The sequence below is a fragment of the Pantherophis guttatus genome, chromosome 5, assembly GCF_059756535.1.
Source record: "Pantherophis guttatus breed Tessera chromosome 5, ASM5975653v1, whole genome shotgun sequence".
Lineage (NCBI taxonomy): Eukaryota > Metazoa > Chordata > Lepidosauria > Squamata > Colubridae > Pantherophis > Pantherophis guttatus.
Window position 1 is genome coordinate 35,130,817 of NC_142067.1, and position 21,840 is coordinate 35,152,656.

General features: G+C 41.3%; 1 protein-coding gene and 1 long non-coding RNA gene across 3 annotated transcripts in view; one reads left to right on the forward strand and one right to left on the reverse strand.

The window, feature by feature from the left end:
* The window catches only part of ALCAM (activated leukocyte cell adhesion molecule), a 128,137-nt gene that overhangs the window by 59,469 nt on the left and 46,828 nt on the right, over positions 1–21,840 (forward strand). The window lies entirely within an intron of this gene.
* LOC117663001 (uncharacterized) overlaps positions 7,771–21,840 on the reverse strand; it is a 33,218-nt gene continuing 19,148 nt past the window's right edge. Inside the window, exons 2-3 of the long non-coding RNA XR_004590583.2 lie at positions 19,276–19,316; positions 7,771–7,841 (exon numbers count right to left, since the gene is read on the reverse strand). This is a non-coding gene — a long non-coding RNA (uncharacterized LOC117663001). The remainder of the gene's footprint in view (positions 7,842–19,275; positions 19,317–21,840) is intronic.

Genomic DNA, 21,840 nt, shown 5'->3' on the forward strand with positions numbered 1-21,840 from the left:
CTTGAAGCTGATGGTTTACAACATCCTATTGTTGCCAAACATCCACAATATTTTCTAAAGTACTGTTTGATTTAACATGCCCCCTAAACATTCTGTCATCATAATTCTGCATACCTAGGACAAGAAAAAATAATGCCTTAAGGGTGATCCAATTTTTTCTCTTGGCCTTCCTTAGCAGTGTCCACCCACCACACACACACTTTTCAAACTAAAGGGTTTTTTTTTTTTAAATGATTCAAGCTTAATATCTAATGTATCAGGAAGACTGTAGTATCTTGGTTATTGTTTTTGATGCTTTTGACCGAGGCAATCTGTAGACAGTGGTCATGAAATTACATGCCTGCATTCTTCCAAATATTTTTCATGGTAAAACATATGTATTATGGGGAAACAATTCAGTGGATGCATTTATACTGTGTCTGAAGTCTGATGTATTTCCTTTTTGGTTTCTACTAATTGTTATGCAGTAATAACAGAAGCTTTGGTTTTTCTTCCTTATAATGTATGTTTCAGCTCATTGCCATTCAAGAAACGAGATACTTGCCTTGCCAGCATCATAGATCAGTGAGGAGTTGGTTAATTATAAAAAAAGACTCAGAGAAAGAGCCGGTAATTTGTGTAGCATAAATCAAAAGAGTTCCAATCTGACTCACAGCATTGTACTTTAAAATTAGTCTCTTTCTTTTTCTTTTACCTGTAATATTTTACTTTTAGTGAAATGAAAGGTTTTGTCTCTAAGCAACTGAGACCTGGTGATGATTCTAATTAAGCAGTATAATACTATTTGTGTATTTTGTCAAAGTTCATGGCAGGACCCATCTACGTGAAAATGTCACTTTTATTGAATTATTTCATCTATATCTATCCATCCATCCATCCACCCATCTATCTATCTATATCTGAATAAGTGCATATTAGGTTCTAGCCTAACTTGATCCCTTTTAAACAATACAACTTTTTCAGCCTTCTTGAAAAAACTGTATCACGTCTTCAGAAGAGTTAATTATTTTGTCATAATGATAATATACAGTAATTGCATCCTAACAGTGAAGGAAGCAGAAAATATATTTATAAATAATCAAAACACCTAGTGAATTCTATGAATAAATCAAATTCCCTTCATTTTTAGAATGAATCTGATTCATTTTTTAAAAAAACCACAGTAATTTAAGGACAGATCAGATTGATCTAAAACCTCCTCCTTTTCTTTTTAACGGCCTTTGTGGCATTTGCATTTTCTCTGTATTACAGTTGTTGAGACAATTTTGGCTGAGAAGTTTTCATTAATATTAGTACATTTTCTTAATATTTGGATCTTTTCATCATTTTTAGTATATTATAGCTAATAATTGGGTTATTAGAGTAAGTTCTAGTTTTAAAAGGGGTCACAGATTTCCTGTTCAAATTGGTACAGGATGTTGGAACCAAGGAAATGTGGTGCAGTGTGATGTCATGATGTAAAACCTTGACTTACATTCTGATGCTTGTACTGTGCTACTGTACTCGGTGCTTTGTCTTTTGCCCTGCTTGCCTACACCTGTGAATATCCTTAGTGAATATCCTTAGACATTAAAAATATCATAACACTTCATGAACCAACAAACTGCAAAGCCAGTTTTCCTACTCGACGTTCAGCCACTCCTCAGTCTGGGTTACGATCACTCCTATTTGCACAGCTGAGTGTCAATCAAATCCCTCTGGAGCTGCATCCTCCTCTCTTCCTGCTTCCTCCTCAGACTTTTTCACTCAGCCATTGCAATAGCATCGAGTGTCTGTCTTTCAGTTTAAATTTATTCTTTATTTTACTTTTCCCTTTAGTAATTTGGTTTAATATCCTTCATTTATTACTGGAAAGTGCTGCGCTTCGACTGCCTTCACCTGGTGAGGTTTAAAGCGCATATCGGCGGTTCGGGGCTCCAGCCGCCGCTAGCGGCTTGGTTTGACTGGCGGTTTATTTCTAATTCATTGTTACCGCCATTTGCCGCCATTTGCAGCCATTTTGTTAACAGTCACTGTGCGAGGCTGTGGATTGATTTAGCGGCCATCGAATATATCGGCTTGAGTCCCTGCCGGCTGGCATACTCATTAGCCGTTTTGGGAGATTGTGACTGCTCCGTTCAGCTGCAGCCTCAGTCCGGCCGTAGGCGCTGTGTTTCGCCTGGCTTAGGACTCGTGGAAATTCGCCTCGCGGGCCGCCATTTTGGGCCCTGACCATCGCCGCTGTTTTTGGCTGCTCCGAGGGCATAGCGACCTGGGCTTTGGTTTCCAGGGTCGCTAGATTGCCGGCAGGCGGGGACGCTGTCCTGATCGTACCTGCAATTTACAACTATCTGCAGAAGGGTGCCTGAAAGTATCCAGGGAAGTACATATTGCTTAATTTTATTTACATTTATTATTATTTAAAAAAAAAAAAAAAAAAAGAAAAGAAAAGGCCGTTGCCTTGTTATATTTGATAGCCCTGTTTTTTCTTGTGAATAGTTATTTGAATTTATAAAAAAAAAAAAAAAAAAAAAAAAAACCAATATCAGATATACATATATTAAAATTCATATTACTAATATTTAATTATATATATAGAATTGATAAGTTTCTATTTACAATTAATTAATCAATAAATATTAATTCATTGGGGTGATTGATTATGGCTGACAAGGAGGAAGTTGCTCTTTCTTCTGATATGGACAGGAGTCCCTCTCCCTCCCTAGTACCTTCCCCTAAACAGCTCAGGGGGCAGAAATCTAAGGCTTCCAGGCAGGTGAAGGCCTCCAAATCTGCCACAGCAGATAAAGATGCCCAAAGGAGGCATACGGCTTTGGAAAAGCAGTTTGCTAAGGCTAGGCAACGGGCCCAGGACCCTGGTCAAGGACCAATTCCTGAAGGCTTGAGCCACGAGGTGACCTGTGAGCCCTCGGCCTCTCATACTGTAGATTTGTTGGCCAGTGGTCTCAGGGAGGATGGACCATCGACCTCTCAGGAGGTTCCAGTTTCGGCGACTAATCAGTCAAGGGCTAGTGTCAGGTCCCGCTCTTCGAGTTTTGCAAGCCATTTTTCTCAAGCTTCTAGGTCAGGCCCTGAAGCTACCTTTACACCCACTGCAGCCGGCCTCCGTCCTGAAGCGGGCCCAGGGGTCCCTCAGCCTGTGGATTTTCAGTCCCTTTTTTCTCAGGCCATGTCCCATATGTATCACATGGGATTGCAACAAGCCACTGGGGCCTTTCCTGCTCCTACGTGCCCTACTACTTCTGCCTTTTCCATGCATCCCCCTGGTGCACAACTTCAACAGCAATCTGTTGCCTGCAGTCTTGTGCCTAAATCAGCCCGGGAGGATGATTTCCTAGATGACTTTGAGATGTCAGAGGATGAGGAAGAGATTCAAGACAAGCCGGCCTTTCCAGGTCTATTTAAGCCTTCTTTGTTTCGCTCTCTCCTACGCAAGGCAAAAGCTGCCACTAATATGGATTCCTCGCCTCTTCAGGGTTCCTCTTCATCTATTCCATCTGGCCCCAATAGTAATTTGTTCAATCTTCCTCAACCTGATGAGGACTTTGTTCCCTGTCCGGATCTTTTCTGCCAGGTTGTTCAAAAGCCTTGGGACCGCCCCGCCTCGTTGTCGGGTCCGAATTCATTTGATCGAAAGCTCTATGCTTCGGCTCCTGTGTTGGATGCCCTACTGCAGTTTCCTACAATTGATGATCCGGTGGCGAGTCTCACATCGTCTTCAGTCCTGGTAGGTGAGGCTGGGGATGGCCTCAAGTTTGAGGACAAACGAGCCGAAATGGAATTTCGTAAAACACATCAAGCGGCAGCTTGGGCCATTCGTGCTGCAACCTCCTCATCATTCTTTAATCGGCCATCACTGGTGTGGTTGCGTCAATTGAAGGAAAGACTTCCCCCGGAGGATGCACGATTACAGCAGGACCTGGCCAAACGGGTCGCAGCTGCGGAATATTCGGCCGATGCGTCCTTGGACGCAGCCAAGTTCGCTTCCAGGGCATTAGCTTCGACAGTATCTTCGAGACGTCTCTTGTGGCTCCGTAACTGGAGAGCTGACGCCAAGTCCAAATGGCGCTTGACTGCTGCCCTTACAAGGGCTCTGCCTTATTTGGCTTATCCCTGGACTCTGTGTTGGTAGAGAATAGGGATAAGAAGAAGGTGTTACCCACGTCTTCCGACGTCAGGACAGGCGCTATGTACCTTATAATCGACAGTCCTTTCGACAAGACCAAGGCGCCGGGGGCGCCTCTTACTACAGATCTTCGCAGTCTCAGTACCAGTCAACTTCGGACAGGGCGCCCTTTCGTAGCCGCGGTCGCCGACAATCCAACTTCAGGCGGCCTTTCAGACAGTCGGCGGGCCGCTTTTCCAGGCGCGGTACGTGACTCACCGCCTCTGGTCCCAATCGGGGGCAGGCTCCAGGCATTCTCTCACCTGTGGTCATCTATCACCTCGGATGCCTGGATTGTCCAAACTGTCACCGAAGGGTTCCGTTTGGAATTCACCAACATGCCACAGGACTTTTACCTTCAATGCCCTTGGCCACTTCAGCCGGAGAAGCGATCTCTTCTATTACTCGAAATTCACCATCTGTTGCAAATCCAGGCCATAGAACAGGTTCCATTGGATCAACTCAAAACCGGCTTTTATTCAACACTATTCCTGGTACCGAAATCCTCGGGCGATTGGAGAGGTATTTTGAACCTTCGACGTCTCAATCAACACATTTTGTACCGTCGGTTCAAAATGCATTCCCTCAAGTCTCTGCTGGGCGGCATTCGTCGGGGAGATCTGATGCAATCTGTAGATCTAAAGGAAGCGTACCTGCACGTCCCTATTCATCAGTCGCACAGGAAGTTCCTCCGGTTTGCGTTTGGAGACCACCATTTTCAATATCGGGCGATGCCTTTCGGCCTTTCGTCCGCTCCGAGGACGTTTACAAAGTTGCTAGCGGCAGTAGCGGCGTCGCTCAGAAAGGTTCCTGTTCGTCTGGCATGCTACCTCGACGACATTTTGATCCTCTCGTCTTCTCCCGAACAGGCGACCCAGGACCGGGAGCTAGTACTTCAGTCCCTCCAAAACCACGGGTTCACTTTGAATCTTGCCAAAAGCCATCTTATTCCCACATCGAGTATCCTACATCTCGGAGCTACAATAAATTCGGCACTGCGTGTGGTCTCCCTATCTCCCGACAGACAAGCCAGCATTCGGGAACTGACATCTCTAGTCTTACTACACCGGACTGTGACCTTACTGTCTCTCTCCCAGCTTCTGGGGAAGTTGATATCTTGCATAGACATTGTTCCGAGGGCGCGTTTCCATCTTCGTCGCCTCCAATGGTTCCTGCTCCCTTACCAGAGACAAGGTCGAGCGGAGTCTCTTCTCAAGGTAAAGGTTCCAGCTCCAGTTCGCCTTTCCCTGAGGTGGTGGCTGTCTCCAGCCCTCAACAAGGGTTCTCCCTTTCTCGAACCAGCTCGGATGGTGTTGACCACGGACGCAAGTCTGCGAGGCTGGGGGGCTCACCTCGACCGTCAGCTAGCCCAAGGTGCCTGGTCATCGGCGGAAAAGCTGCACAATATAAATTGGCTAGAGCTCAGAGCGGTCCGTCTCGCCCTGATACACTTCAAACGCCTTGTATATCGCCAGGACCTTCTGATTCTAACGGACAATGTGGCCACCAAGGCCCATATCAACAAACAAGGGGGGACCCGCTCCTGGACACTGATGCAGGAGACGGAGCGTCTTCTGTCATGGGCGGAGCTCCACCTCTCATCGATAAAAGCCGAACACATCTCGGGGACTCTCAATCGAGAAGCAGATTGGCTCAGCAGAGACCAAATAGATCACGCCGAGTGGACGTTAGACCCCAGCTTGTTCCAGGACCTGTCCAGGGGGTTCGGCCTACCCCTAGTGGACCTGTTTGCGACGGCTCAGAACACCCAATTGCCGAGATTCTTCTCCCGCTATCCATGTCCAGCAGCGGAGGGGCTGGATGCTCTTCGGAGTCAGTGGCCCCGGGGCCTTCCTTATGCCTTCCCTCCCCTTCCTGTCTTCTCCAAGGTAGTGCGGAAGGTCATTCACGAACGGGCGAACCTTCTACTAGTAGCACCGTATTGGCCCCGTCGAGAGTGGTTCGCCGACCTCAAGAACTTATGAGTCGAACCACCGTGGAGGATTCCACCAGACAAGATAATACTGACTCAAGGAGCCATCCGTCATCCGGAACCAGAATGGCTTCGATTAGCCGTGTGGCATTTGAGCGCATAACGCTCATCAAGGACAATTTGTCTGACGATGTTATCTCCATCATTCAGGCAGCTCGAAGGCCATCAACGATTCGTATTTATAACGCCTCATGGACTGCCTTCACGAGATGGTGCGGGGATCATCACGTAGACCCCACAACTGCTTCTGTTCCGGACATTCTGTGTTTTCTGCATGCGGGTTTCTCCAAGGGCTTGGCCCCCGCGACTCTACGCCGACAGGTGGCGGCTCTAGCCACTGTCCTGTCAGGAGAATCTCGTGTTCCTTTGTCTCAGGACCCCAGGATCCGTTCCTTCCTCCAAGGGGTCTCAAACTTGCGGCCTCCACCGATTCATCGCTACCCCACTTGGGACCTTACCTTGGTGTTACAGGCCTTAACGGGTCCACCGTTCGAACCCATCGCTTCGTCCAGTCTACGCTACTTGTCTTTAAAAATGGCCTTTTTGTTAGCAATAACTTCGGCGCGCAGAGTATCCGAACTTGCTGCCTTGTCCATGAGAAGTGATCTCTGCATCTTCTATCCTGCCCGGGTTGTTCTACGCCTCGACCCGGCTTTCGTTCCCAAAGTGAATACTCGTTTTCATCGAGCCCAAGAACTCGTCTTGCCTAACCTTTGCCCGAACCCGCGTCATCCTGCTGAGAAGCGGTGGCATACTCTAGATGTGAGACGGGCATTGAGAACATATCTTAAAAGGATTGCCCCCTTTCGAAAGACTGAGGCTCTGTTGGTGTCCTTCCTTCCCTCTTCCCTGGGCCAGAAGGTTTCTTCAACCACAGTGGGGAGGTGGCTCAAAGCCTGTATTTCTAAGGCATATGACTTAAGAGAGGCCCCTGTCCCGGGTGGTATATTGCCCCATTCTACCCGTAGCGCCGCAACCTCTGCGGCTTGGGCTACCCAGGCTTCGGTAGATGATATTTGCCGGGAGGCCACATGGTCTTCCCTTTCATCCTTTGTAAGTCACTATAGGCTGGATAAGTTTGCTTCTGCAGATGCTGCCGTTGGCAGAAGGGTATTACAAGCTGTAATCTCTCCACAGGGCCAGTCTACGGCTTAATTCCCTCCCTTTTCTTTCTAACTTGGGTATGTCCCAGACTGAGGAGTGGCTGAACGTCAAGTAGGAAAATGGTCGTTGCTTACCTGAACGACCCTTTTGTACTCGACGTTCAGCCACTCCGTCCCTCCCTTTCTTGGCCGTGCCTGGCTTTGGTGGAGGTCTGCTTTTTCTCCCTCTGTAGCTGTCTGCTTCCTGTGTGTCTACCGGATGGAGTTTCTAATGGTCGATCCTGCGGCTATTGAGCCAAGTTGTCTTCGTGAAAAGTCTGAGGAGGAAGCAGGAAGAGAGGAGGATGCAGCTCCAGAGGGATTTGATTGACACTCAGCTGTGCAAATAGGAGTGATCGTAACCCAGACTGAGGAGTGGCTGAACGTCGAGTACAAAAGGGTCGTTCAGGTAAGCAACGACCATTTTGTGGAGTGGCTAAGGTGCAGGGCTAGAAACAAGACAATTGTCATTTAGGTATGAAAGCTGTCTTGTTTACTTTGATTCAGTTATGCTCCCAGCACAATCAACGTCACAGGGTGGCTGTTATGGAAAAAATAGAAAGTGAGAGCATTAGGTATATACTTTGCCTTAAGTTGACTAAAAATAAAAGTGAAATAACAATCTAAAATAAAGAATTATATGAAACAATGGCTTCAAAAATAACTTCCACTTTTCTCTTTTCTCTCCACAAATTAAATTCATTGAAAATATAATTACATTATATATATAAATATGTGATTAAATTTAGAGGTCCTTTAAAAAATCTTGTATTTGCCATCAGCATATACACAAAATGTTTCCAAAACAGTTTTACAATTAGGACTTCCGGTGGCTCCGCGTTCCCCGAATGGATGCTCCTTTAGGAGCTCCAGTCCCGTGATTCCGTTTGCTGCTAGAACAGCGAAAATCAGCTGTTCTAGCGGCTCAAAACTCCCCCCCAGGGAAAAAGGGGGACAGAAGAGCAGAAGGGTCTGGGTAGAGCTCCCCTAGACCCCCAGGCTTTTTTTTTTAAGCCTGGGGTTTGCAGGGTGAGAGCTCCCTGAAAGCCCTTCAGTGCTCCGGATCCGGGACGATTCTGCTCTATGCAGAACAAGGGGTCACAACCACACCGGCAGTGTAATTTTAAGGACTATGAGAAAATTCGAATCTGGATGCTGGCAGAGCAAATCAGGAGAACAGAAAATGCAAGTATTAAACTTTAACTCCATTTAAAAGAAAAAGGAAAAAAGATGGCACTTAAGGGCGTTTAAAATGAAACTTACAAGTGAAAGTGATCGTTAAAGCTGCAACATTGTAAAAACTACCGGATTACGCAGCAAGAAAAAGATTTAAAGTGCTAGTGAAATGAAAAAGATTATGGTATTGACCTCAACTACTTTATACTTCTAAATTGTGTGGAAAACTATTGGATTTATTATTTTATTTTTTTTTGAACAATTTTTTTTTATTGTTTTTAAGATTCAAAAAAATCAAACAAATCACTTATCTAATTAAACATTTGTGCAACCCCCCTTTCCCTCCCCCCTCCCCCGACTTACCAGAAGAAAAATGGTATAGGTTTTACCAAACATACGCTAAAATATGCTAAATCAATGCAAGACATTAAAACTCCCTAGACCCCTTAACTCCCCTTCTACAGATTATTCATCAACCTCCCTTTAAACACAAAATAACATATAATCCTTTAGCCCTAAGAATTTTTTTTTTAAAAAAACCAATAACAAACACTAGTAGATAATACATACTTAATCATTTGGCTATTCCTCCTGCTTTGTTCTCAGTATTCAAATATTTTTAACAATAATTAAACCTTAATTAATCATTAATTGAACTCTCAATTCATTTAGTTAATCATTGTAGTTAATCATTAATACATCAATAATTAGACCAGAAAAAATTAATCTTCCCTTCTTCCTTTCTTTCTGTATTTTTTCCAATCTTTCTTCCTCCCTCCTTCTTTTATTTTGAGGAGGTTTTGAATTTTAACTGGGGGTTGATGTATCTTTAAGACTTGTCCCTTTCTCAAAACCATTTCCTCTGGTTTAGAGCCCCCATTTTAACTCTTCTTGCTTGTATAGACAGTCAGTTCATAGAACAAAAAATTAACTCGATCAGTTTGCAAAGAAAAATCCAGTTGCTGCATTTCAATTAATTGTGTGAAAGCCTCTGCCAAATCCTCCAAAACCTCGTAGAACTGATCAGTTTCTTCTTCTTTCTGCTCCAAATTATATTTTTGAAAAGTTCTGTCCAAAAGGGCAGGAAGAAGGTTTGAAGATTCTTGAGGATCAGCCAGTTCCAGCTTCTCTGTCTTAATCAAAATGTCTCCTACATTGTCATTATGCTTTCCTTCAAAAACATCCTCAGTTGCTTTTTTATCCTCCACCAGTTCTGTAAATTTTTGTTCCATGATTGCTGTAAAGTTATTAATAATTTCAATTTGGTTATTCATGGCTTCCTTTATAAATTCTGCAACGTCTCTAAAAAAAGCCTCCTGGCTCTGTGTTTCAGTTCTCTGTATCATTTCTGACGCCATTAAAGAGCCTCCACTTTCAGAAACTCCTTCCTTGGAAGCCATATTATTTTAAAAGAATTTTTCTTTTCAGAGCCATAAAGTCTCTCAAACAGCTTTCTCAGATTTATTTGTAGTTTATCAAGCAAGATAGTCTTTTCCGGACCCAGCTCTCAAATCCAGCAGTTTAAATCCAGTCTCTGAGCACAAGTCTATTAACAAGCACTTTCATTTCCTACTTGCACTTTCACACCCACAACAAAGACGCCATTTCCAGCTCCAGCTCAGCAAAATCAAATAGAAACAATGTATCCCAGGAGTTAAGCATATACTTGCAAAAGCTTGTTCTCCTGCTTCCGTTCTGTCTGCTTTTTGAAATCAGTTGATCTTCTTCTTGGCAGCAGAGTCGGTCGCCGGCATCTGGCTCCGTTTAAATGGAGTTGCCACGGATCCGGAGCTTCAGTGGGCTGAACGGGGAGCTCTCACCCTCCAAGCCCCTGGAATTACTCCAGGGGCTCCTGGGGAGCTCTACCCTCGCCCACCGGCTCTCCTCTCCTTCTTCTCCCGAAGGAGAGGTTTTTAAGCCGTCTGACAGCTGATTAGCGCTGTCAGAACAGCTTGAACGGAATCGCTGGGCTGGCAGTCCAAAAAAACCATCCACGACGCCAGGCGGTGCCAACCGGAAGCCCCGAAAACTATTGGATTTATTGACCTGATAGCTGAATAAACTTAAACTGGGAATTGAAATATGGCTGACATCAAGGATGGAGGATCTTTACTATATGAGCCAGCAAATTCACAAGTTGTGACTGTAGAGGTTTTACAAGAACATTTAAATTTCTATACTTCTGCTATACTGGAATCAATTGAAAGGACTATTCAAAATTATAATCTGGAGAACAAAAATGATTTGCTGGCTGGAAAAGAGCAAGAAAATCAAACTAATTTGTCTTTGGAGCAGGGAAAAAAGGCTGTCACGAACACGATGGAAGTTACCACGTTGAAAACAGAGGTTTTGGCAGAGGCTTCTATGCAGTTAACTGAAAAGCAGCAAATAGACTCTTTCCTGCAGACTGATAAACTTTATCATGACAATTCTTGGTTTTATAGACAGAATCAATTTTTAAGGGAGGAAGTGACTGATTATATAAGAGGAAGACTTTCTGGAAATGGGGAGGTGAGCAACGGCTGTAAGGAGCTCTCCCAAAAGCAAATTAGGTTTTTCTTTTTTAACGTTTTTAAAGTATTTTTATATTTTTAATTCATTTTTAATCTATTTTTAATTTATACTGGACTTTTACAAAGCACATATAGTGTGGCTACTGTTTGTTTTAGACATATTTTAACAATACTACAACCTGCATTCCTGGCTTAGGCTACTCCTGCGACTTCTCCTTGCAAGGCCTGAAATTCGGATTACCGGACTTGTTGACAAACCTCAGTGGAGGCCCCTAACCTCGGAGGGGATTTTGAGCTGTTTGTTTTTGGAACGAGTACAGTAAGGAACTGGCTGGCTGCAGACGCTCCCGGGAAGAACCTTTGCAGCCGTGTTTGACTGGAGTCCGGATGGCCTCTCCCAAGGGGAAGAAAAGAAAGACGGCATATTGCTCACCAAACAGTAAGGAAGTTGGAACCAATCCTCAAAAGCAACAGAAGATTGACGGATTTTGCCAGCCTTTGCACTCAACAGTGGGTCGTGCATCCTTCCCCCTTTCCCTGCCGGTTAGCCGTGATGTTTTGGCATTGTTTGGGGATTCCCCCCTGGAGTGGGAATTGCAGGCAGAGGAGAATCAATCAGGAAGTCAGCTGGGAAGCCTGCGAACCCCTCTGCGTAATTTGACGACAAATGACTCAGCAACTTTGGGTGAACCGGCTCCAGGCCGGGACAAGGGCTTAGAGTCGGAGTTTTACAACCATAGTGAATTAGCTTTAGGACTTGAAAACCAGCTAAATGTTAGTACAGGGGATTTCATTAGCCGACACAGTATGCTCACTTCTCAGACAGTCTTGGCCATTTTTGACCAATTTGCAGAGGTGCGTTTAAAGTTGGACTCTGTGATCAATCTTATTTCTGCGGCACAGACGAAAAAGCCGCAGGTACGTTCAACTGGCTGTCAGACAGAACGACCTGGCCAGATGGTGCAACCGAGGGAAAGAACAAGCGGACAATATATTGACTGTAAGCATGGAAAAAAAGCAAGAGATGGTGAGCTGGTTGGACCTGAAATCCCACGGTACAAGAGTGGGGGGGGAAACAGGCAATTATTGAAGGAGCAGATTGTATTGAATATATATAATTCTGAGATAAATGTGGGTAAATGGTCTTCAAAAAAACAGATAGTGACCTCTTTGTCACAGCTTACTCGGTGTGACAAGGGGGCAGTAGATTTGGCAGCATATGAACATCTTCCACAACGTGATAATTATATCAGAATTCTTTTTAAGTTCAAACAACAGCTCTTCCCAAGCCTGCTTATGCGAATGAGAGGATTTTTGGCTTATTATCAAATTTTACCTACCCAAGTTTTTTCTAGTGGTGAGGCCATTCCGCTAATTCAGAGAGCCCCTAGGGAGAGTGTGGCAGTGCATGGGACAGCTGTTTGGGAAAGTGGACTGAATAGGGAAAGCAGGCTGGCCAAGGTAGGGAGGAGATTTAGCGTTACAGAGGAAATGTCGGTTAGGGTGTTGGACCCAGCTGAAGTGAAACTTCCTTCAATTGGCTTGGTACAAGATGAGACATTTGATTCTGCCTGTTTGGAAACTTTTTCCTCACTTTCACAAATGGAGCAGCAAGAAGTACTTAAAAAACTTAAAGAGACGAGGAAGCTGCTGAAGCAGACTATTTCTTTTGCCGCTCCTTTAGCGTCGATAGCTCTACCCCCTTCAAGCCACGAGGCAGCTCCGGAGAGCCAGCAGCCTATAAACCCAGGAAGCCTGATCTTCTATACAGCACAAGGTACCAGAGACAGTAGATTTGATAACACAAAGTGTTGTGGGACAAACATCGGAGATGGAAGGCACCCAGGAAGGAATCCCCCAATCCCCCTTAGCGGCAAAGATGATACCAAGAAACGACACAAACACGGTGCCTCATGCAAAATCATTTACCGTGGAGGCAGAGATCAATAGAGCCCATGGACCTGCAAGTCCGAAAGTAACAGGCAGTGCAATGATGCCCAAACAGACTTCTATTGAACTCAGGCGATTAATTGGGTGTGTGTGTGTAAACGAGGGAGGAGGGGTAGGAGAGATTATCCAAGAAGCCTGACTAGGAAATAGTGAGCAACCACATCCTTCAAGAGTGCACTTCCTCTCTTGGAATGTGGCAGGATGGAGAGGAAGTTGGTGCACAGATGATTGTATTAAATTTTTAAATAGGTACCATGTAATTGCCTTGCAGGAGACATGGGTTAGCAACGATGAGACCCCAATTGAGCTCCCCGGGTTTAATATTTGGCAGCTGCCAGCAAAGAGAGTAGCTAAAAAAGGAAGAGCCTCTGGAGGATTGGGCATTTTGGTGAAAGCCGAACTAGGATGGAAGGGAAATGAGATATGCTTGGAGGATGGCCCTCTATTTTTTCAAGCAATCCATTTGGAATATGAAGGGAAGTCAATGATATTTGCAAATGTGTACGTCAACCCAGCAATGGGGGATTTGTGGGAGGCTCTAGAGGTAAAAATATTAGAAATACGGAAAAAATTCACAAAAACACCTCTAATTTTGGCAGGAGACTTTAATGCGCGTGTGGGTCCCTCGTTGGAACCTTTTGTTGAAAACGGTACAATTCCTGAGGGATATTTACATAACCAACAATCATGGATCTCCCAAGACAGGAAAAAGAACAAAGATGGGGGAAAATTTCTAACTATGATATATAACTGTAACCTCCAAATTGTAGGCCAGTACTCGGAGCTCAGAAGGTACCCCATAACTTTTTTTGGCCCCAAGGCATGTAGTTCTATTGATTATTTTTGTGTCTCTCACAGCCTAGTAGCAGGGGCAACTTCGGTCTTGACGTTACCAAGGTCAGAAAGTGATCACCTTCCTATTGCGACGTCCCTGGCAATCCCTTCAGATTTAAGGAAAAGGAATCAATCAATCCAACAAATAGGCCTCAACTTAGAAATAGCCCAAGAGAAAAGATTAACATGGAAGAGGGTTGATAGCAAAGCAGTGACTGAATTTATGAATTCACCATGTATGGAAGCCTTAGCGCATATATGCGCAAACAGTATGGGTGAACAAGAGCCTATAGTTTGTTTTGCGGAAATATGCCATAAATTGAAGCATTTTTCCATGACTACCAAGCCAATGGGCCCGTCTGATTCTAGTAACTCATCATGGTTTGACAGTGACTGTAAGGAAAAGAAAAAACAGCTTAGGAAATCACTTAGGAGATACTTAAGCAGCCCAAACATGGAACTACAGAAGGAGTATATTACCATAAGGCAGAAATATTAGCAGCTACTGAAGAGAAAAAAGGCCTCCTATATCGACAACCTATGGGCTGGTCTAGAACAGGCAGCAAAGCTGGCTTCCCCCACACTATTCTGGTTGGAGGTCTCAAAAATTATTAGAGATAGAAAACCAATAAGTGACCCAAACATTAGTGCAGAAAGATGGGAGAAGCATTTGGCCACGCCAGCAGCAGTAGAAAACTCTGATGAGCTTATATCCTCTCCGAGCTTGATACAGGAATATGAAGCCTTACCACAGTGGGAAGAAGTGTCAGTCACGGAGGTGAGGCGTTTAATCTCCTCCCTGAAGATAAACAAAGCTCCAGGACAGGATGCGCTCCCGGCATCCTTATTTAAAGACAACACAGCCTGGTGGGCGCCTGTCTTGGCGGGTCTCTTTACTTTTATCAATAGAACAGGGCAAATTCCTGCCAGTTGGCGTTCATCAATAATTATCCCCTTACATAAAAAAGGTTCTAGAGATAATCCTGATAATTTTCGATTAATTAGTCTAATCGATATTTCAGCAAAAATTTGTGCTAAGCACTTGCTTCATAAATTAGAGGACTGGATAATGAGAAATAACATCTTAGCTGAAGAGCAGTCAGGTTTCAGGAGCGGAAGATCTACTATGGATAATTGTTTTGTGCTGGACCATCTAATAACAAAGTTTAAGTCTTGGAAAAAACCTCTGTATGTGGCATTCATAGATTTGAAGGCAGCCTTTGATACAATTGATAGAAAAATTTTATGGGATAAATTAGAGGCTATGGGAATAGAAAAGAAATTGTTATATTTAATTCGACTGTTATACACGGAAACCCAAGTAAGAGTTCGAGTGAATAGGTCAGGATCGGTAACAAATGCAATCCCATTAAAAAAGGGCATCAGACAAGGTTGCATTTTAGCCCCAACACTTTTTAACTTATATTTAAATGACCTCCCAAAATGTCTGGAAGATACATCACTCCATGGGCCTAGTATAGGAACAAGACAGGTCAATTGCTTGTTATATGCCGATGATATAATTTTGTTGTCGGCCTCACAGGTGGGGCTACGAAGGTCACTTGGGAGGTTGGCAGCATATTGTATAAAAAATCGCCTGACAATTAATATAGAGAAATCAAAGGTAATGATATTTAGCAGGCAACAAAATATAAGGAGATGGGTTTTAAATGACAGAAGAATAAAACAAGTTCAGTCATTTACCTATCTAGGGCTAGTATTTCAGACAAATGGCAAATGGAATAAGCAGGTAAAAGCCGGAGCTCGGAAGGCCATGGCTCGGATGGCTCAATTAAACAAACTTATTTTAGAGAAAACTCCATCTTCATTAATCCCAGTGCTAAAGGTCTTCCAGGCGAAAATCGAACCAGTACTTACCTATGGGGCAGAAATATGGGGGTCAGTTAAGCTGCATGGGCTGGAAACCCCTCAAAATAAGTTCCTTAGGAGAATTTTGGCAGTGTCCCCCGGAACCCCAGCATGTGTAGTAAGGGCAGAAACAGGAGTCCATGCGACTGGCACTAGGGCCTTGTTGAAGACTGTTTATTATTGGTTGAGAATAATCGAGATGGAGGAAGGGAGGTTACCAAAATTAGCGCTAATGGAGCAGATTATCTCAAGTAATAAAAATAACTGGTTATCAAGAGTTCTGAAGCAGGTATCTAGCTCTGGTATCCCTTTAAATTGGCAGCAGTATGACTATAGGCAGATCCGAAATTGGATTGCACAGAGATTTAAGGACATAAGTGCCCAATCGGATATTGCACAGGTGACAGCAGTAAAAGTTTGCCCCTGGTTATCAGCCAATAAACAAATCTTCAAAATAGAAAAATATTTAGCTGTGCCTTTGTTTCCCGTCCTGAGAAGATTCTTTACAAAACTGAGGTTGGACCAACTTGGAACAAATATGCTCTGGGGTAGATATAAGGGTATTCCTGTAAGGGAAAGGGTCTGTCTATGTGGGACAGGGGAAGTCGAAACAACGTCCCACGTAATTTTTGATTGCCCCCTATATTCAGACCTGAGGGAACATCAACTGGGCAGGATCTTTTATACCAGCACCCCTAAGTCTAAAGAGCATTTTTTGCGATATTGTTTGTTAGGTTCCAACTTGCAGTTGGTAAAATGGATTGCTAAATTTGTGGTAAAGTTGATGGGAAGGAGGACAAAGTTGGTGCAGCAAAATGCGATAGATTGTAAGAATGATCACTTGATCTAACAATGTAATTTTAAGAGCAGTTAACACTGATTGGGTAGATGCAGGGGCGACATTACAATATAAATTTAATTATATTTAAATGGTACTTTAAATTATTGTATTTTATCCCGATTTTATTTTAGATCGTATTTTATTCTAATTGTATTTTAATTGCGAGTTATTCCAATCTTACTTAATTTGTTTTACCAAACCTTTGTAATGATTTGTCTTTGTAATTCTGCACTTGATATGGCCCAAAGGGCTAATCAATAAATAAAATTGAATTGAATATAAGAGGAAGAGTAGAAATGGAGGTTTCAAAATGGAGGAGATAACTTTAAGGAGAGAGCGATTTTCAAAGATGCATCAGTCTCAAATCTACATTCAGAAATTTTTGAAAATAAAAGCAGGGGGAGGAGCAATGTTGAAGGAGAAAGTATTATTGAAGAAGAAGGATTGGAAAAAATATAGAAAGAAAGGAAGAATTAAGATTAATTTCTTTTGGGGAGGATCTTAATAATAAATTTGAAAAGTCTATTGAAATTAGCACTTTTTTAAGTTTAAGTAAAAATGTTTAAAAATGGATAGCTTTTTAAAAAAATGACTGGTATTAAAATGATTAACTTTAAAGTTAATGGATAGTTTTCTGAAAGTTTTGAAATTGATATTTTGAAGAATGAATTTAAGAGTTAGAAATAACTAAACTCAATGGATTAATAGTATCTTTAAGGTTATATTCTGAAGAATATTTTATTGAAGTTTTTTGAGAGAAAGAAAAAAGAAAAAAAAGAACTTAATGAAGTACTAAAATGGTTAATTTAAAATTGAATGGATGCAAAATAATATTTTCTTTTTTTTCTTTTTCTTAAAGAGATATGCTTAAAGAAAGTTTTAAAATGTTTAAATTATAATTTTAAAAGGGGAGGCTGATGAACAATTTTTAAAAGAGGAGTTAAAGAGGGTGAGGGAGTTTTGAATCATATAGCAAGTTAGTATATTTTAGCTTATGTTTAGTTTAATGCTATACCCTGTTTTTGCTCTGGGAAATCGGGGGTGGGGAGGGCGGGTTGAAGGTTGTGTGGGGGATAAAATGGTTGTCTAATTTTTAATATAATTAAAAGATAGATTAAGGTATTAATAGAGAAGTAAGAAAAATGGGGGAAATGTTATAATAAAGGGAATGACTATTAAGATAGGATAAATATTGGAGGAGCAAAAAGAAGACTTAAAATATGTATTCAGAAGATATAGTGATTGATTATGTATTGTTTTTTTGTTTGTTTATAAAATAAAAAAACCTTTTAATGAAAAAAAAACAGTTTTACAATTTGGATGCATAGCAGTCTGCTGTTAACATTTTTTTTTAAAAAAATGCCTATATTTTTGTCAGTGTGGCAGCATTTCCATCATGAAATTACCTTAAATTTAGCTGTTATTAATTAGAAATCAGATTGTACTTAAAATATATATTTTTATGACTAACCTAACTAAAGGAAGTGTGATTTCAAAAAGACATATATAAATTACTTAGCAGTTTAAAGCAGTAAAAGAAAAAAATGAAGATGACTTTTATTGCATTTTTAGATTGACAGTATAATGGCAAATAGTAGATAAATCCACATATCTAGTTACATTTCTAGAAATTGATTGTCGCAAAATAGGTGTGTGATTTTCCTGCTGCTACTGCCTCCCTTTCAAAGCAGTTTAATTCTCGGCAATGATATAGTTGTGCTACAATTGTCTTTAGTTGAAGATAAGTAGTTTTTAAATATAGAATAAATGTTGGACTCTGCTGAAAAAGTAAAAGTAGAATTGCGAAGAGAATGAGAAACTGTCTTTCTGCCATCGTAGCAATTTAGCTACGAAATTAGATATTTCTACTTTCTTCCATTTTTTTATTTTTTCCTGATCCCTGATAACATTTTTTAAATTTCTTTTAAGCAGTTACATAGTACCCTCTATCCTTGAGGCAATTTTCTAATTTCTCTAGAGATTTTTAATTTCAGCCTTTTACTTCCTAATTTAATATTCAGCTTGAGGCTCTTGCAACTTGACAAAGGCCATATCAATTTGATAATTGGTTGATAATAGCAGAAAATGAAATAAAACCAGCTTCGGGCCTCTAGGTGACCAAAATGTTATCATTTTCCAACTCTTAAGAAAATCATACAGTTTGTTTTGTCAACTATTCTGTTTTCCTTATTCTCTTACTGAGTTTCCTTACAGTAATAATATTCCAATTGGTTAGAAACATCAGCAATTCAAAAGCAAATCAAATTGATTTCTATGCTGGTAATATGAACAAGCCAGCAGGAGTTCTGAAAAAAATAAAAGCAATTGTCATGCAAAATTCACTTATAATGTTTATGATAAAAAGGCAAGATCACTTGCCATCACACCTGCTGATGACATGGACATATCCATGTACTTTTCTTAGTAAAAGTATTAGAAATTTTTTATCATCACCTTCTAGGATTTTTTTTCCTCCTCCTATTACTTCCCCCTTCTCTTCCCTTCCTGGTCACTTCTTCATTTCTTCTTTTCCAGTAAGTAAAATGTACATAACCATATGCACTAAAATCTAGTGATCAGCCTGATTCTGCCCTTGTTGAGAAGTATTAGAATCTATTGTATCAAATATGTTTTCCTGTATCTTAAGCATCTCATGGTTTACACCAAAAAAGACATTTTTTTAATCAACTACCTTGTTGTAAAACTGATATACATGAGTATTGAGAGAGTGCCTCTCTCTCATATGGTCACTTACCTGATTTAATAAGGAAAAACAAAAACCAGGGTCTTACCATTCATTCCAGCATCGTAATCACTATGCCATTCTGGATCTCTATAATTATGCAAAATAAATAAATATGTAGTTGTGCTTTTTTGACATCAATGCATACAATGTTTCATCTAAACAAGGAAATTAGGAGTCATTGGGTAGAACAGTTTGTTTCCAGGTCCAATTCAAGATGGTGGTTTTAACTTTTACGGCACGGGACCAAGTTATCTGAGCCATGGTGGCGCAGTGGTTAGAATGCATTATTGCAGACTAACTGCTCAATACCAGGAGTTTGATACTGACTTGCTCAAGGTTGACTCAGCCTTGCATCCTTCCGAGGTTGATAAAATGAGGACCCAGATTGTTGGGGGCAATATGCTGACTCTGTAAATCACTTAGAGCAGGGGTGTCAAACTCATGTCGTCATGGCAGCGTCACATGACGTATCAGGACTTTTTTCCCCTTCACTAAACCGGGCATGGGTGTGGCCAGCGCATGACACATATGGCCCTTGGGCCAGGAGTTTGATAGCCCTGACTTAGAGAGTTCTGTAAAGCACTATGAAGTGGTATATAAGTCTTAAGTGCTATTGCTATTGCTATTCTCTGAGGGACTCAGAGATTACATCAGCCGGTCTCATTAGTTCTGGCAGAGAGAACATACTATCGGTTCCATCTGTGAGGGACCTACATTGATGGATCCCAGACTTTTTGTGCTGTGGTATCTGCTTTATGGTTCATATTCCACCTGACGTTAGGTTAGCTCTATCCCTATTAAGCTTCAGGAAGACCCTCAAACTATGATTATGTTATCAGGAAGATCACAGGAACATTTTAAGGGGACTCCCCCTTGTGGTTAATGTGTAGTTGCTATACTCCTTTGTGTTTGTGGTTTGTTTATTCTAATTTTAATGATTTTTTTTAAAAAAAAAATTAGTAATTATTGTCTATATTTGTATAATTATTTAATTCTTGTATGCTGTCCTGACACTTCTGGTGAGATGGGAAGATACATAAATTTGAACAAAAATATAAAAATTAAAAAACTATGTTTCCATCTTATACCTCTTAAAAGATACACCATACATTTTATGTCACTGATGCTCAGTTTCCAAGATCGTAATTTAACATTATACAACATTACTGAGTCTGTCATCTGCACCTCTATAACTGTCTGGTTTGGTTCTGCAACCCAACAAGACAGACACAGACTTCAGAGGATAATTAGAACTGCAGAAAAAACAGTTGCTACCAACCTGCCTTCCATTGTATATTGCACGAGTCAAAAAGGGCTGTGAAAATATTTACAGACCCCTCGCATCCTGGACATAAACTGTTTCAACTCCTACCCTCAAAACGACTCTATAGAGCACTGCACACCAGATCAACTAGACACAAGAACAGTTTTTCCCCGAACGCCATCACTCTGCTAAACAAATAATTCCCTCAACATTGTCAAACTAGTTACTAAGTCTGCATTACTATTAATCTTCTCATCGTTCCTATCACTCACCTCCTCCCACTTATGACTGTATGACTGTAACCTTGTTGCTGGTATCCTTACAATTTATATTGACTGTTTCCTAATATGATTTGATTGCTTATTTGTTCCCTATGACTATCATTAAGTGTTGTACCTTGATTCTTGATGAATGTATCTTTTCTTTTATGTACACTGAGCGCATATGCACCAAGACAAATTCCTGTGTGTCCAATCACACTTTGCCAATAAAGAATTCTATTCAATTCTATTCTAGTCAATTCTATACCCTATTCTTATGAAAACATATTTTTATCAAGTTTATAACCCTCCTCTGCTAAAGTTGATAACCTTGATCTTCGTTAAATAAAAAGTCGTCATTCTTTTTCACTTAGGACAAGAAAAAAATAACCCATTATACTGTGCAAAGAGGTATGACTGGAAATTTTCTCTTGATTGATTATGTCATCCAGTTGGTATCAACTCTTAATGACTATGTAGAGAGATTTTCTCCATGACAATCTGTATTTTCTGGTTTCCAAGTGGCGGAATCATTACAACTGTAACTGAGTCCATTCACCTTAATGCTGGATGTCCTCTTTTCTTTCCATTCACCTTTTCCACTATTAGACCCTTTTCTAGAGAGGTGAGTCTTCATTTTTTTGCCAAGTTGTTTCATAAGTGATTTCCCAACACTTTCTTTCCAGAGCTAAGAGAGAGTGACTGGCTCAAAATCACCCAGCTGGCTTCATGTCTAAGGTGGGACTAGAACTCATGGTGCTTGATACCTTAAGCACCATACCAAACTGGTTCTTTGATCTAATATTGCTTGGTTCATGTAAAGTATTGCTTGGTCCATATAAAATCACAAATTGCTATGAGAGGTTTAGTAGTATGTTCCAAAAGTTGGCCAAAAGTTTCCGAATATATTTTTCTGCTATTCTCCATTATTCTTGTAAAAGTTTGAAATGTGTTTTAATGTGGTAGTTGGTTATGTTTTTTAAAGTTTATTATTTTACAAAGAAAAGATGATAACGTTGATTTTTTTTCCTGTTATATATCACTCAATCACTGTATATATTTTCACATACTCATATAGCCTTTGATC